The sequence below is a fragment of the Lissotriton helveticus genome, chromosome 6 (genome assembly GCF_964261635.1).
Source record: "Lissotriton helveticus chromosome 6, aLisHel1.1, whole genome shotgun sequence".
NCBI lineage: Eukaryota > Metazoa > Chordata > Amphibia > Caudata > Salamandridae > Lissotriton > Lissotriton helveticus.
In genome coordinates, this window is record NC_136067.1 from 1103084584 (window position 1) to 1103102947 (window position 18364).

At 41.2% G+C, this 18364-nt stretch overlaps 1 protein-coding gene across 1 annotated transcript in view; it reads left to right on the plus strand.

The window, feature by feature from the left end:
• Positions 1 to 18364, plus strand: part of LOC144761652 (two pore calcium channel protein 1-like) — a 603295-nt gene that overhangs the window by 288874 nt on the left and 296057 nt on the right. The window lies entirely within an intron of this gene.

Genomic DNA, 18364 nt, shown 5'->3' on the forward strand with positions numbered 1-18364 from the left:
AATAAGCACTTATTAAATGTAATAAATGTACCCAGTGTTAGCCAATGGGAGAGATGGGCCTTGCAACAGTGATAAATTACTTTAGGAGTTTTTCACTGTTAGGACATGTAAAACTTAAGAACACATCCTACTTTTTAAAATACAATGCACCTTGCCCTCTGGGTGGTTGGGGCCTACCTTAGGGGTGACCTATAAATATTGAAAGGGACGGAATAGCCAGTTGTTGGAGTCCTGTGAGGTGTTCTTGCTGAACATAACTACTTCTGTCTTGTTGTTGTAAAGGTTGGAGACAGTAGATTTTCATCCAGTTAGCGACTTCGGTCAGGCAGTGAGCTTATTTCTTTTATGTTAGGGGTCTTGTGTGAGAGGGAGAATATAAGCTGCATGTCTTCTGCGTAGGAGAGGTGTGTGCACTGATGTTGGCCAGAGGGATCATGTATGCATTGAAGAGGTTGGGCTGAGCAATTAACCCTTAGGCACTCCTCAGATGAGTTTGCTAGCATCCTAGGAGCAACGTGACAGGCTGACAGCCTGTGTTCTATCCGTTAGGAAGAAACCGCTGTAACAAAGAGAGGGACCTTGGATGCTAAGCTCATGCATATGCCTGATGAGAATGAGCTGTGATATCATGTCAAATGTTGCAGAGAGGTCAAAGAGACTGAGGGCTACTGTGTCTCCTCTGTCACGTATCATGTGGATGTTATATGTGGAAGTATCATGTGGATGTCTTCTATTGTGATGAGTGCTTTTTTGTCCTGTGCTTGCGCCTAGTTCTGGACTGCATGGTTTAAAGGAGCTGGTGCTTGCTGAGGTGGTCGGTGAGGCATTGGTTGATTAATTTCTCTATTACCGGGTGTGGTAAGGGGAAGATGGTTCTGTAGTTGGAAAGCCTGACTGGGTCAGTGGATGGTTTATTGTGGAAAGGCATGATGGTGGCCAAATCTCCATGAATGTAACTGAGTCGATCGAGGCATTGAGGATGAGTGTTAGTCTTTCGCTGATCGGCAGGAGTCTTTTGGTGAGGATATGCTGGGGGCAAGTGTCAGAAACAGAGCCAGTGGTATAGTAGTAGTGCCCTGCTTTCGTAGGTGTGCATTCTCATATGAGTAAATGAATTAGAGCCTACCCCAGCCGTATGTATTGTTGCATATTGCTTATGACTTAGTATCGTCTACTCTTGGGCAAATAAAGGAGGATCCCATGTGTCCACCGTCGCCTGGAGGAATAGATTGTAGGAGCATGTGTAAGTACTAAGAACCATCAGAGTTATCATGTCCCAAACAGGGACATAAGAGAGGACTCCATCCCAAAACAGATTACAGTAGGGTGTTGACAGGCATTTCTCAAGGACCGGCAGAGGGGTTTTAGACGGGAAGAGGGGTGATTTTCAGCTGCGTGATTTTAAACAAAATTTATATAGCACGAACTAGACTCAAGACATCGGGTATCAGAGCGCTTTACATGAGCACCAGTTTCGTTACATGAGAACTCATTAATTTTTGTTAGGCATGGGGATATTAAGTGATTTGCCCAGAATCAAAGGATGTTGAGCGTCATTGCCGAGACTCGAACCTTGTTCCCCGGCTTTGAGGTCGACCTCACTCACCGCAAGGCTACATCCTCTCCAATTGTGATTCAAGAAGAGACTCACGATTCATGGCAAGAGTTATGACTGTGTACTGGTGCATCTATATTTTTTAAGCTTCTGTCAACTGTTGGACTGAAAAATATGTCTAGGTGACTTTTCTGGTATTGTTCAAGTTAAGTTAGCATTTACGGCACCATTTTGTATTTAGTCTCCATTTTGTGCCATGAGTGAAATTAAGCTTCTCTCTCACACTGCCTACTTCAGCAGAAAACAGCCTTGCTTGTTCTTTTATTATTCAAGGCTGAACTTCTTTGCACTAATGAACAGCTCGTTCTGTGTTTGCATACCTTTCCTCGTATGTAGCCCTGCTCCCACTCTCCGAGAGATGGGCACGGGCTGAGTAACCTTGAAGCTAAGATAGTGTGTTCCAGGTCTCAGGATGGTAGCTCATCCTTCTGTGCCTTCTTTGTTAACCTGCTCCAACTGGAAATTTCCAGTTTGGGCGAGTTCAGTGGGGTGTTGGAAATATATAATATCTTATGTTATGTTGGTGAGGGTCAGTCCCTCAGCAGCTAACTAAGGAGGCTGGGCAGACTGGACTCTGCTCGAGCGAATACTAATAAAATAACCTTGGTTTGTATTCTCCACTGTCTGACCGACTCTTCATTTGTATGGAAGGCTGAGAGGTGTTCGCGAGTGAGCCGGGTGGCCCTAATCAGGTCACTTTCTTCACAACGGCTACATCACCCACAGCAGTGCCTTAAATACATGCGAGTGTTTATGTCCAGTAATACGCCTACCTTGACCCAGACAGAAATATGGAATATACCTTCCCCATCGTTCCTCTTCCTACTCATCAGTTATGCAGTGTAACAGTGACATCACATGTTGGTGTCTTATATTCTCAACCAGTTTCGTTTCTGGGGTAACAGGATGTTCAATATAAAAAGACCAGCTGCTGATATTAAAACTCTGCCCATTCTGATTTATTGGAGACATAGTAGTGAAAAAGCTTTATTCGATTTCATTACATAAGAAATCATAAAAGCACAAAAAGCTAAAGAAAAAAAGGATATGTACATACATGCATTAGCACAGTCAGAACAGCCAAATACCAAATAAATGTATAAAAAGGTTGACAACTGCACATAGAATTTCATAAAGGCAGTTCAGCAGATAGATCGTAATTCACTTACAATGATCCAAAACCTAATTATTAAAAACATACACTAAAATTTATAAAATATATATAATAAAAATACAAATCTTGATAGTAAGTATTGATAGAAGTAAACCTCACAGTCAGTGGAACAAAGAGATCGGGCTCTAAAATAGAAGTTACATTACATTGTTGACCGGGACCTAATTATCGCTTTCAAGTACGATGATACAGCCAGAACAATCACTGGTGATTCTAACATCTGTAATCTTAGCAATGCTGCCCTACAGTATCTAATATTCCAGCATCTGAGAATTGAGCTGAGATATTTTTTTCTGGGTACCGTAAAAAATTTGCAGAATAAAGTGCAGTGCAAAGTTGATTGTAATGATACATCATCACAAGGGCATACGAGTGTATCAACTGACCAAAACATTAATCACTGCAAATAAAACCATTCTAAAAAAAGAGCCAAGTCGGAAACGAGCTAATATCATGCGGCTAAAGCTGCTCGGTACCATCAAAAGATATTGTTGAGTGCCCTCACCACTCAAAATCAATTGATGTGCCATTACCGTTTGTTTTTCTCTCTCTTTATCCCATCTTTGCTCATCAAGATATTTCAGGCAGCGATCCTTCAGGCCTTTCCTGGAGATATCTTTCAGGCTACTGGGGTTAGTGAAATATTCGGGATGACCAATGGCATTCGTTAATCCTTTTATATAATTAAACCATACCATTTCTTTGGCCCCATCTAACTTAAGGCAATCCTGTATTACATCCCTATTAAAACCTGTTTCGTCCGTTACCCATACCTTGTGCCACAGTAACAACGGGGCTATCTTAGTGATATCTAATATGTAAGGGATGCCTAACTCCTGGTGGCAACTATATGTAGCGGTGGAAGCAGGGACGCCTAAATTTGTATTGCATCTGACCCTTCAGCGCCCCATATCCCTGCCCCATAAACCCCAGTGAACATACATTTTATCTTGTAAACTTCCAACAGCTCTATCACAGGTCTTTCGCCTATCTTTTTCGCAAAATTTAAGACAGCCCCCACAGCTCTGGTAAGAATCAGCTTTCTAGCCTTAATCGCCGATTTCCAGGTGCCTCTGTTATCAAAGGTAATGCCTAAATAACAAAAAGTGTCAGTATTTTCTATTTTTCTATTTTCAATAAAGATGTTACATGGTGTACCTCTATTCTTACCACAAACCATGGTAAATGTCTTCGTCGGCGTATAGTAGAAGGGGAACGGGGGTGCCCCCTATGGTCGGGTAGTCATTTTGATCTCTACTGAGATGTTGACCCAGACTATTTATATAAAGCGTGAAAAGAAAGGGGGCCAGTATGCACGCCTGTCTGACACCCTTTTTGATAGGGAATTTAGCCCAGCAGTCTCCCATCTTCCCAAAGCGCACCCTCGCCCCTGCATTCTTGTACATTTCCTTTATAAACGATAATAAGACCGGGTCCACCTTGAGGTCTTCTAAAATAACCCATATCATGTTGTGGTTAACGCAGTCGAACGCGGAACTAAAGTCTACAAAGGTAAGACAAAGTTTCCCCCTTTTAGCCTTTGTGCATTTATCTATGATTAAGGCCAGGTTCAGTCCCTGCTCTATGGTCCCCATGCCTGATCAGAAACGATATTGTAATTTTGTTAAAAACCCCTCCTCGGCTGCCCAAATTTGAAGTCTATTTAAAATTATTCTCCCCACAATTTTTAATAGGGCGTCCAGGAGGGAAATAGGCCGATAGCAGCTAGGGTCGTTCCTATATTGCAGACATAACAGAGGTCCTGCTGCGATTAATGGACAGATGTACACATGTTAGGAATACCGACTTCCTGTGTAGTGTAGTTCCTATTATCCCAATAGGCTCTGCGCATTGGAATAATATCTTCAATAGTATAGACGTAGGACAGAGGTTAACTAGGTCTTCTACTGACGATATTAGACTTAAAGTTTAGTGTTTGCCAGCTAGCTCAGAGTTCACTAGAAACTTTCTCGAATAGACAAGGAGGAGTTTAACCTCCCTGGATAGACAAGAAGGGATTTAGTTTCTGACAACCATAGAACATGACAACTTTGCTCTCCCCTAATCAAGAGTGTATCTCTAGAGTCGTGTGAAAACAAAAGACAACTTATTTTACTCAGTCAGTTCAGTGCATTCTTAGTTTCACCAGATTGTAGAGAAAAGGAAGAGACGGGCGTGTTCAATAAAAGATGTTATTTATTGATCAGTCTCTTTTCTCATACAAGAGAAATGAATCGCTATTATTGCAATACTTATTGTTAAGTAGAGTGCATACAGTAAAAACAGAATTATAAAATAATACTGTAAAAGCATTGATATGGTTCCTTAGCCATATGATACTTAACATGGATAAAATAGATACATACATATATACATTGACTAATCGTACTCAACTGGTGCTTCTAACTACGCCTACCCCAATGTACCTGACCTAAGCCTAATACGTGGGCGGGAGTAGATAAGTAGCAGTTTAAATTAAGTTTGCTTTGCCAAGGGTCTGCTTCAAGAATTCTCTGCAAGGGGTTATTCAGTTCAGTACCTGGGATTTAGAAGGCTGGAGGGCTGGTATCTCTATCTCAGGGCTTGATATCCCAGCTGCCTGCAAGGGCGTCTGGAAGCGCCGGAGCTGGATTTCTCGGCAGGAGAAAAGGCAGCGTCTCTCTCTCAGCGCGTCAGAAAGGAGGGGCAGCGTCTGTGGGCTTCGCTGTCAGCTGGGCTCCTCGGCAAGTCTCGCTGCTCCAATCTTGTCACCACCTCGTGTGTTTGCATAAGGCAATGTCGGTATTATTTATACCTGAAAGGTGCCGAGATTGACGTAAGGATGGACATAAATACGTCAATAAGGATGTCATACGAACTGATCGTTCGCACATTCTTTACTGAAGTTCTCGGCTAAATCAAAACAATTGCTATGGGGATTTCCCAGGTCGCTGTAGGTTTGATTTGTTTTGAGAACACCGTATGCCTATTAGGGGGCTGGAGAAATCGTGCTTGCCTAATGAGATGGCATGCGCTATGACCTAATCAGATAACGGGCTTCTGTGCCGTTGTATGGCTAATCAGATAACGGGTTTTTGTGCAGTTGAATGGCTGCTAGTTAATTATTAACCAGACAAGGGTCAGAAATAGGGGGATCGATACAGTACCCATAGTAAATACATTACACCCACTCCACGTAATCTATGTCCATATTTACAAATCTAGGCATAGTAAACAAAACTAGTAGTGCATGTGTATACCGAACCACCCCAAAATACAATCAAATGCATTTTGAAAATTGGAAATGCGAAATACACGAAAAGATGAGTATAGTTACTATATGCACTTCAAGCAGTATAATAATGCAAAATCTAATACGCATATTTTGAAATCAGCATGAACGAAATGCGGAAATTACACATGAAATGGCTCTTAATACAGAAGAAAAAATTCGAGACCATCTCATCACAAAATCATAAATACTTGTGAACATGCTAGAGGGTAGCTAATGTCTCTAGAGTATCTAAAAATAGAAATGTTGTTCTCTAAGAATAGTTTTACTTTAAGCAGAAGATAAGTGTCCCAAAAAATCGTAAATATTTTTGGAAATGGAAAGAAAAAAATGTCCCGCTCTCCGTAAAAACTGGTGAGAAAAATGTCTTATTGCTTTATTTTCAAAGTTGAAGGCCAAATTCAGGGTGTAGGGAACGCCGTGTGCTAGTTTGCTAAAAGTCATTCTTTCTGCTCTGGTGAAAACATCATATTGTTGAGACTTTCGAAAAAACGGTCAACTGCTTCTTGCGAAAGTTCCACTAACTCGGAAAAATTAATTAACATGCCTTCATGAGCATGATTGCCTTCATTGATGTTTCGATCAGCATAGCTGACAGAAGGTCGTACCTGATCGATGCTGCTTTCATCTTGTACTTCACTACTCTTCAATCGTAGTGGTGAAGTCTCCACGAATGCCGTCATCAGGATTGGTAGCCGCTGGGGACAGTACAATGCATGAGCCGTTACCGGACCCAACAAAGTCTCTGCGTCCATTGGCACATCCGATTGTAGTGTCAGACAGGTGTCCAACACGCATTCTTCGCCGCATAGCAAGCACCTTAATACAGGCATAACACAACTTTGCCACATCGGTCTAAATGAAAGAAACCAAGTCATGTTCAGGTCTCTAAGCCGGGCTATTCCAAGGACTTTAGTTATGCGGTCCCTGTAGCGTATGGCTAGGATCGTTTCTTCCATTGTCGCTGGTGTCTTGTCTGTGACGTGGTTTGCCATAGCGAAGTAACAGGATCAAAAATAGGATGCCTGCCACTAGTCCCAAAAGGAGAGGAAGTCCGCCAAAGATGGAATGGACAAAATCAGGAAAAATACCCAGGATGGCTTTGAATGGGGTTAAAGCTCCCGAAAACACTGTCTTAAATACACTCGAGATTCCACTTGTATCAGAAATATTTAAGATTTCGCTCAGTATTTCTGCGAAATGTATGGGGGAATTGGTTGATAACAGTGAATGAATCTCTGCAGTTGTCCTTGCAACTTGGAGATCATACGTTTCTTTTGATGACGTTAACCGGGTTGGCGTCTGTAGGAGCACAGTCTTCATTCTGCTTAAAGTATCAATTCGAATAGAAGAAATTTTCAAACTGGGCCATAACCTTGCCTCCCTGTCTCGAGCATCGTTTGGGAACAATACTCGTTCACAGCACATGACCTTCGTAGTCACGGTTATGAGATAAGGTTTTCCGGGCAGCAGACTGCAACATCTGCGATCTACAATTAGAATGTAACTCCCGTTCGAGAGTCTCCTAAAGAATGGTTCTATTTGTGTTGCAGGTGTGCCTAGCTGGTGACATGAAAGGTTATTTGTAGTCCCTTCACAGGCTCCATGCAAACTAATACCCTGACACAGAAGTGTGCCGCTTAGTGACCGTGCACAATTATTGCCACTAAGAAACACATTCTGGCCTTTATTACTAACACATGTGTGTGTATAGGGCAGGTTCCATGTTGACTTAATGTACCCTTTACCCAACCTTTCATACTGGCCTGCCTGTATATATTTTTGGCAGTATTGAAACTGGAAAGCTCTGAACAATGATATAAATGTATTCATTTGCTCAAAAAATGAATCTGAATATATCAATTTCGTGTTTGTAAGCATGGTCTTCATACCTGTCTTATTCGACAATTTGAAATAAAATGTTTCTGCATTACTTGTGTTAAACCCTGAAAAATATGAATATTTATCATAAAATGTTTTAGAACTACCCTTTGGAGGAGTAGCACAATGTTCCCATTGGTTATAATTTAAAACATTTCTAGGTTGTGCAGATTTATGGAGATAATGGTTACCATAGTGGTTGTAGCAGAACATTTGATCATAATTAGACGAACCCTGCAAATAATCATGTTCTGTAAATTTAGCAGACATTACTAGGTCAGACATCATACCATTAATATTTTCAAAGTCCCAATCATCAGCAAATGTGCTTGGTTTTACAAAGTCACTTAACGAGATCTTAAATTGATGTGGATACTTCAGGATTTCAACCGGGCCATAGATTTCATAATCAGTATTGTCCCATGCTACACCGCCTGGTATAGGATTGGCTGTGAAGTTCACTGAAGAAAGTTCTCTTTTCTTGACGTGTGAAGATGTGTGTGGTTTAAGGACCAAGTTGATTTTCTGGCTTGCTGTGTCCATTTTAGCATATTTTCCCTCAATGAAATGTCCCAAGCATAGTACCATGATGAGCCAAAGTATGAGGACAAATGCACCTAATGTCACCCAAATTTCAATCCATGGAGAAGTCAGATAGGTTCCCTTTAGTTGAAGAAAAAGTTCCTTTGCTTTGTCTTTAAAAGTTTTTGTTGATGGCTGTACTTCTGGTTCACTTGGATCTTCAGAAAAATCATCGAAGTTGATGAAGTAGCCGGATGCCGTTCTGTCAATTGTTCCAATTGCTTCTGGATTACTTTTTGCTTTTGGATTTTGCTTTGTTTCATTAGAAAAGTCTGTAGTTACATCATCGTAGGTCGGTGTTTCTTGATGAAAAGCTTTGATTTGGGGTTTAAGAGGTTTAAGTTCCATTGCTTTGTTGCATAGTCCTTGTTGTTTCACTGTAGATTTTTCAAATGTGATCAGTCTTTCAGTTTGAACCTCTGTGGATGTAGCAAACTTTGGTGTTCTGCTACTTCTTGGGAGTCCACTTGGCCTACTATTTGTTAACGGCCACATGATTGTGGTTTAACCAGGTCGATGGATATGACTCGGTTCTCCTTTTTACCAGCAAGGGGCGGTAGTACTACTGATCTTGTCCCGTTGATAGACAAGACAGGAACTGCTTTTCTGTAAGAAGGCCCAAATTCCTTCTTTACCGCGATCTTCTCTCTGACCAGATCCCCGACTTTTGGAATCCAGACAGGCCTTGCTGGGACAGGTGGTTTCTCTTCAGTGGTTGTTGGCTGTTGGTTCAACTTTATGTTGCTCAGGTCTCTTCTTGTTTCATTTAAGTCCTGTAAAATAGCCAAGCGATCTTTGATATCAAAGCATTTTTCTTTAACCACTGAAGTCTGACTATCTAAGTCCTGGACTAACATTCTAGTCCCAAACAATAGTTCGTACGGACTGAGACCTCTCAGAGAATTTCTTGGCAGATTATTAAGACTACGTTGGACACTTATTAAATGTTTGACCCACCCAGCTTCCGAACCTAATACCTTTGCTGTTATAGATTGCTTTATGCCTTGTTTTTTTCTTTACACCATCCCGTTTCCCTCAGGAAGGAAGTGAGAAGAGTCCCGCAATGCAATGTTCATTCTGGCCAGGCACCCCCCATAAGCTGTTTTAGAGCTAAAGGAAAGATTTTGGTCAGAACGTAACATGCTTCTAGCGTATATGCCATTATAGACTCGCCAATCTTTGTATAACAGTTCCGACGTCAGCCGAAAGTTGGGGTCTACATTATAAGTGAAAATAGTCTCTACATGTTAATATGACGCATTATTCATACTGGGTGTGTTTATGTTGGTAACCTATTCCTTATTGAGCGAAAAGCCGTGGGAATATACCGTTTCGTTCACCACTGCGATCTCTGTTGCAGTTTGGACAGTTCCTCGCGAATAGGTGTTGGTCCAGACTCATTCCTGGCCACCAGTATGTTGTTTGTAATTCTGCTAGAGAATCTTTAATTGTGCGATGTCTTAGACCCTCGCCAATATGTGCGTCTACTATTAACAAGACTCTCTTGTCCGTGTTTGGAATTACTCTATCCCCCACTCCAGGGATTCGAGCAAAAGGGACTGAGTTTGCATCGATTATGTATGTATAATTGAGTGGGTAATTGATCGGTAGCGCTGAGCAGTCGCCTTTTGATGACGTTTTTATTGCCAGCACAGTTTCACCGTCAATGTATTTTACTGCACGCTTTTTTGTAGCTACGGAAGCCGATTCAGTTGCTACCGCTGTGGCTGTCTCAGCCAATGAATTCCCTGCAACGTGAACGCCATCACGCTGATGAATCAGTGAATGTATCACGTGAGTTTTTGGTAGTTCTTTCTGTAAAAGAACTACTTGTTCCCAAAGCACTTTTTGCTTTATTGTTGCACCTGTGTCATCTTTGTAACCGTTTTGAATCCATTTCTGTAAATCGTTATTGTATGATTTGACGCAGTAATACGAATCGCACACTATAAGTGTCGGGAATTCGCGATCGGCATTATCTAGCGCCATTTTTAACGCTATTATTTCAGTTTGTTGTTCTGAATTATTTTCCACTGAGTGTGTTTTTGTAAATAGAGGTCTCAATTTACCTCCGCGCCACACGTCTTTTACAATTTAGCATGTGGCGTTGTAAGCCAGCTCTCCCCAGACTGAGGGTTGAGCGTGACTGTCTGTATATATTACACAGGCGTACTGTCGTAAAGGCAGAATGTCGATTGGCAGAGGGTATTCTCTCTCATATTCTAGATATTTTAATTCTTTCATTTCCGGGTCAAAATAGTATTTTACTTTGTCTGTAGCAACAGAATTTACCCATTGTATCCATTCTGGATTCAGTGCCGTTGTCGGTAAATTACATGGTGTTGTTAATGCCTCAAAAGCTGATTCTGCTGTTCTGACTGTAACCTGTCTACCGTCGGCTTGGTATTTTTCTTTTGCTACAGCTGTTTGAACCGCATGAACAATGTTTTCCTTAATACTGAACCTTTTTTCAGCTTCTATGTACAAATGTGATTTGTATGCAATTGGTACCTTCTCTCCCTCATTAGAGGTTAGGTACGTGAATCCGCATCTTCCTGGGATGACTCGAATCACAAGGTTGCATGTGTTATCACGTGTTTGTAATTTTGTTTTAACTAACATATCTGTTTGTAAAGATCTCAAAATTTCTGTGTGTTTTTGAGTCCAATTGATTCTTTTAAAATCTGGTTTTATAAGATCATAGAGAGGTTTAACTCTCTCTGCATAATTTATAATGTAAGTTCTTCCGAAATTTAGGAAACCTAGAATTGATTGTAAGTTTTTTAGTGTTCTAGGTGCTTGGATTGCAGCACATTTCTCTAGGAAATTGTCAGCCAGGCTTTTGCCTTCACTTGATAGTTCATATCCTAAAAACAGGACAGTTAGATGGGCAATTCTTGACTTTTTAAAGTTGAATTTGTAACCCTCTGCTGCGAACCCAAGTATTATGGTGTTCACTCTCTTCAAGTGAGTATCCAAGTCATCATCTGTTAGATAGATGTCATCGACATAAGATAATGCCTCATCATCATATATTTGTAGTAACTCTGTTACTCTTGCTGAAAATAATCCTGGGCTGTTCTTGAACCCCTGGGGCAAACGACAGAATTTTTTTTGCGCGCCATTTATTGAGAACGCGGTCAAATATCTGCTCTCTGGTGCTATATTTTGACAGAAGAATCCATTAGAGATGTCTAATGTTGTTTTGTATTTTTTGCGCACTATGTTATTCATTAGTGCAGCACTATGCGAGTTTTGTACTGCAAAGGTTTTGCAACATATGAGTTAAGGTGTCTGTAGTCCAAAACAAGACGATATGAATTATCTGGTTTGGAGACAGGAAACAAAGGATTATTCATTTGTGAGGTGCAAGTTTCAATCACCCCCTGGTATTCAAGTTGATCTAGGATCTCTTTTACCCGTTTTTTAGCTTCTTGCTTAATTGGGTACTGCCTCTGTGCAGTAGGTTGTGATTTTAACTGGATTTTGTGAGGAGGAGAGTCCTCATCCCATCCCACATGGTTTTTATATAATGCAGGAGCTTGGGCTACTGCCCACTTTCTTGCAAGTGTATATTTTTTATGATATGGAATATGATTTGAGAAGGCAGGCATAATTATTTCTTCGCCATGAGGGCACTCATTGACAAACTCTGGTGGCCAGTCTCTTTCAGCTAGAAGGATGTCATAGCCCTTGGAGAGATTATCCCAAAAGAGACCCCTTATTTTCCTAGTCTTATCCCCCTCTATACGCAATGTTATTTCATATATTTTATGAAGTTTGCTAACTCTGGTATCTGCAGTTTCCACCTGAATGTATTCATTCGTGTCCACTGTCTCCAGATGAGTCATAGGGATCTTGCGAGCTATGCTCACTTCTGTGCGCTGTCTAGCATTGTCTGAGCCCATTCTCCGTTTTTCAGCTGTGTCCTCAGTATTCTCGGCATGGTTGATTACTTTAATACTGGCTACCTTCTTTTTTGGAAACTGTAATTTTTTATTTTGATGAGCAGGTTCCTTGTCTTTGGACTTGACGTGCTCTTCCCTGTGTTCTGACCGTCCTCTTCTTTCCGATTTCTGCGAGGAAGTCTGAAAAGATCGAGAGGGACGTGTATCAATATCTTGATATCTATCAGGTTTCTTCAGATTTTCCCTATTTCTAAGGTTGTATTTTTTCTCAGAGGGCTCCCTCTGGGGAGACTTGTGTCCTTGGTCCGGAGATCTTTCTCTCCGCCGAGGAGACCTTCCTCTGGACTGGAATCTTTTTTCTTTGGGAGTGGATTGTTTATTTCCATCCCAGATCTTCTTTGAAGTGTTTAGATTATTTTTAATAAATACCTTTTCAGGATTTTCTATTAGTTGGGGTTTCACTGGTTTCCCACCCAAACTATCTCTTCCTAGTTCTTCATAGGATTTTTCTATGATTCTGGCAAGTTCAAATGGTTGGTCTGCTATATCTGTTTCTTTCAACCTCTGGCGGATCGCCACATTTGCTGCTTCTCCCTTTATATTGGCTAATAATATTGCCGAGACCTGCTTGAAGTCTTTTAGTAGTTTCATACCAAGAGTTAAAGCAGGTTCTGGACCGTATTCATCTTGAATTTGTTTTAGCACACCTGGTATTACTGACATGGATGGGACATCATGTGTTTTTGTGTAAATGGAAGCAAAGACTGTACCCCAAGTGTCAAAGTCCTCCACATGTGGTGCGATTCCCATTGGAAGACAGATAGTCAGAATTCTGTGTTTCTCAACAGAGGTGGTATCAGGGAACACTGCCTCTATTTGAGTGATTTTTTCTGCTAACCAGAATGGAATTTGTTCCCGTTTTGCGGGTACTTTACCTAGACAGGACTGTATGTTCTGTGGTGTAATTTTATTTGTGTTCCCCTGATGAGGGATCAGCTGTGGAATTTTAATCGATGGTTGGACTGTTGAAGTCCGCATTACATATTGGACTAGTTGTCTATGTATTTTAATTAATTGTTTTAGCTGTGCTAAAAGATCTGGTGCAGGCATTTCTTCAATGTCTGGATGTGGTGTGTATCCGGCTAGGACCGGCCACGTTGCTCCTGGTCTACCTTGTGGACCAAGCCTGGTGATGTGATTATTATGTTTTAGGGCGCCATTAAACCAGAGCAGGTGCTCTTGGTATTTGAGTGGTATTTCCACCTCCTCGAAAGGAGTGTACTCATTAGGAGGTTCCTCTATTTTGTAATAGTGGAAGTCCTTTGTTACAGCGTTTGCTGCTGGAAAGTTTATCCATGAATAGAATACCTCTGTCTGCCGATATTCGTGTGCCTCAATTACGAATATGACTGTACCACCTCTCGGTGTCAGCCCATTTTCTATAAGTTTTAAAGTTATAGATTTTCTTATGTTGACCGGGATGAGTATTGCATCCGGGTCTTGCTGTAGGAGACTATTGTCATCCGCTAGGAGTTGAGCTGCTATTCTAGCTGTCTCCCTTTCTTCTTCAATTTCTGACATTCTACTGTCAAGAAGGTTATTGTGTTTATTTGCAGATCAGGTTTCTATGGAAACAAAGATGAGATGCACAATATTTTGGAACATTGTATCCTTCAACGTTTTTTTTGTTTGGTTTTTTTTGCAGAGTTTTATATAGCGCGAACTAGAACCAAACCGAATCAGTTATCAGAGCGCTTTACATAGCACCAGTTACGTTACATGAGGACACACTTTCATTTTTTTTTAGGCACGGGGAGATTAAGTGATTTGCCCAGAATCACAGGGGGTTTTTGGCGTCGTTACCGAGACTCGAACCCAGAGTCCGAGGTCGAGCGCCTTAGCCGTTAGGCCAACCCCTCTCCCCAACTTTGAATAAACCAAGAACCATACATAGGAGTCTTCTCCTACGAAGTTTGGCGAATATATCCTTTCACCCACTCCAGACGTCTTTGGAGTATTATGGGGAAAAAGGGGTCTGTGTGAAAAAGCACGACTGAGTTACTCTAATGTCTTACGTTAGATTTATCGCCTATCCAAACCGTTGGGCGCCATGTAGTGTAGTTCCTATTATCCCAATAGGCTCTGCACATTGGAATAATATCTTCAATAGTATAGACGTAGGACAGAGGTTAACTAGGTCTTCTACTGACGATATTAGACTTAAAGTTTAGTGTTTGCCAGCTAGCTCAGAGTTCACTAGAAACTTTCTCGAATAGACAAGGAGGAGTTTAACCTCCCTGGATAGACAAGAAGGGATTTAGTTTCTGACAACCATAGAACATGACAACTTTGCTCTCCCCTAATCAAGAGTGTATCTCTAGAGTCGTGTGAAAACAAAAGACAACTTATTTTACTCAGTCAGTTCAGTGCATTCTTAGTTTCACCAGATTGTAGAGAAAAGGAAGAGACGGGCGTGTTCAATAAAAGATGTTATTTATTGATCAGTCTCTTTTCTCATACAAGAGAAATGAATCGCTATTATTGCAATACTTATTGTTAAGTAGAGTGCATACAGTAAAAACAGAATTATAAAATAATACTGTAAAAGCATTGATATGGTTTCTTAGCCATATGATACTTAAAATGGATAAAATAGATACATACATATATACATTGACTAATCGTACTCAACTGGTGCTTCTAACTACGCCTACCCCAATGTACCTGACCTAAGCCTAATACGTGGGCGGGAGTAGATAAATAGCAGTTTAAGTTAAGTTTGCTTTGCCAAGGGTCTGCTTCAAGAATTCTCTGCAAGGGGTTATTCAGTTCAGTACCTGGGATTTAGAAGGCTGGAGGGCTGGTATCTCTATCTCAGGGCTTGATATCCCAGCTGCCTGCAAGGGCGGCTGGAAGCGCCGGAGCTGGATTTCTCGGCAGGAGAAAAGGCAGCGTCTCTCTCTCAGTGCGTCAGAAAGGAGGGGCAGCGTCTGTGGGCTTCGCTGTCAGCTGGGCTCCTCGGCAAGTCTCGCTGCTCCAATCTTGTCACCACCTCGTGTGTTTGCTTAACCCCTTCCATGCTCATGACGGAACGGTTCCGTCATGAGCTACGGTTGAGCTGTGCTCATGACGGAACCGTTCCGTCACGACCACACCCGTTTTTATTACGGCCCAGCACCGGAGGGGGAATCGCGGTCGCGCTGAAAAGGTTAAGGCAATGTCGGTATTATTTATACCTGAAAGGTGCCGAGATTGACGTAAGGATGGACATAAATACGTCAATAAGGATGTCATACGAACTGATCGTTCGCACATTCTTTACTGAAGTTCTCGGCTAAATCAAAACAATTGCTACGGGGATTTCCCAGGTCGCTGTAGGTTTGATTTGTTTTGAGAACACTGTATGCCTATTAGGGGGCTGGAGAAATAGTGCTTGCCTAATGAGATGGCATGCGCTATGACCTAATCAGATAATGGGCTTCTGTACCGTTGTATGGCTAATCAGATAACGGGTTTTTGTGCAGTTGAATGGCTGCTAGTTAATTATTAACCAGACAAGGGTCAGAAATAGGGGGATCGATACAGTACCCATAGTAAATACATCACACCTGATTCAGATTCTCTCCAAATCAGAATTAGGAAATTGGTATTCCTAATAAATGAAACTCATTGAGTTTCGTTTAAGGATTCCTTAGGGCTCCCAAAACTACCTACATCATGACTATTAATGAGGTAGGTCGCAGTTTGCAACTCATTAGGAATCATAGCCATAACGGGGATGGTGGTTTGCTGAGGTCAGCAGACCACCATTTCTCTGATTGCTTTTTAATAAAGCAATCTTTTTTTTTTTAAGGAGTCTGTTTTCCTAAAGGGAAATGTTATACTTAAAAGAAACTTTACAGTTCAATTTTTTAGGAGTAGGCCGTGGAACAACTCCCTGCTCTTAAAAAATATTTTTTAACATTCCGAAAGAGGAAGTGGTCCCCAAAGGACCCCTTCCCTTTTGTGAATGGGTTACTTTGTGAGGTGTTAATCTGTTAAAGTATTACTGTTTTGTAACTGGAATTTGGTCGCAAGACATTAATACAAACTATTCTGATTCGGTATTTTAAAGGGACGCCCCTCCCAAATACTGAATCGGTATTTGGTAGCAAATACATATTGCCATTCAATACCAAGTTACCTAATCACAATTTGCCTTTGTTTACATTCTAAAAATCGGATCTGGCCATTTGTACATCTGGCCCCAAGTTCTCTACTGATGAAATCCTTGTGATTTCGGTGCTTCTGCAGGCATTGTGGTGTTTCGGCTGTTTGCTGTTTTATCTAGAAGTGCCTGCCCTTTCAGTACTATGGTTCATGCACTTCTGCTTGTAGTCTCTTCCTGCACATCTTTGCTAGGGTGAGACGTTCATGCAGAAACATATATTTCATCAGATACCCTTGTTTAATTCTGGTACTAAAGTGTACATAATCTCTCACTCTGGTCGCCTTTGGTATTTGCGTTTGCGCTTAGTCAGAATTTTGGAAGTACAGAACTCTGTTCTACATTTCTGCCTTAAATCTCCAAGTCACCCAACATCACACGTAAACTTAAAACTTTAGTCAAGGTTTTATTTGTCATTTTCTTGTGATTTTACGCTAGGTACAATTGGTCAAAACAGAGGCGTTACGCAAAATGATGACACCCCCCCTACCCCCTAACCCCCGTATAGTGTGATGAGGGGCCCCTGCTTCTCCTATATCTCAAAGATATTCATTAACCTTGGGCTGAAAGCAGTGCTTAATTTGAAAACAAAAAAAGTGCCAGGGACCTCGTAAAGTGGCCGCTGCAGCTTGCACCACCCCTTGCCACTGCCAGCACTGCCAATGAATGTACTAACCAATACGAACCAACGCACTACTGCTACTGTTGTGACAATTCAGACTGTTGGAGGCCCACAAAGCCATAATAATTAGTTGGACAGCAAGTATTCGTTATTTTTAATGTCTATTGAATTAACAAACAATTGTTCTGCTCATCTCTAAATTACACAAACAGCGCCACCAGGTGGCCGCTGTCATTAGTGCCGGAGCCAAGCACAGGAAATCACCTGCTCAAACTAAGCAATGGCTGAAAGGGGGGCCCTGAGGATTAGGCGCCTTTGTTATGCCTCTGGCACAAAACTTTCTTTCACTCTCTGACTTATTTTATGCATGATACCCCCCTGCAGGGATTACAATGGCATTTGGGGCCCTCTATGCATAATACAAGAGTATTGGTGGTATTATAAAAACATTGTCTTACAGAAATATGCAGGGCAGCATTCTGGGACATATTTGATTCCCTCTCGAAAACAATACTGCGCCTTGGGGTTATTTCTAGATAGGGTGCCACATTTGACAAAAAAAATCTCATTCTGAAAGAGAGTTTCTTTCTGTTTTAGATTTGCAATAACAGCGCTTTCACTTTGAGGTGGTGTCTTTTAATTTAATTTAATCAATTCTCTTTGTTGTTGTTTCATTGCAAATGGAATTTTTTCCTAATGATTTAAGTGTGCCCACTAATTTTAATTAAACAAACTGCAGGAAATTCGTCACGATGGATGTTGCATTTTACAAATAGAAATTCTACTGACTGAAATTTCCTCTTCTCGCTTCTGTGTCTGTTTCCTTCACCTCCGACAACGTACCTTTCCCTTTCTTAAGAGGCGTTGTTTTCTCATTAGGACGAATATAGACTTCAGCGTTTTCGATATTTTGTGTTGAACTATTCGTTTCATTGGTTAGTTGGATTGATGGGATTTGTAGTCTTTCGTAACTTGGCTGCTGGAAAAACAGATGACAAGATTAGAAGCATAATACGAGCCTTCAGCCTTAACTTGTAATTCTTAATCCCAGGTATACATTGGAAATAAAGTGCCATGGTTTGCAATGATGCTAGAACTGCCAGA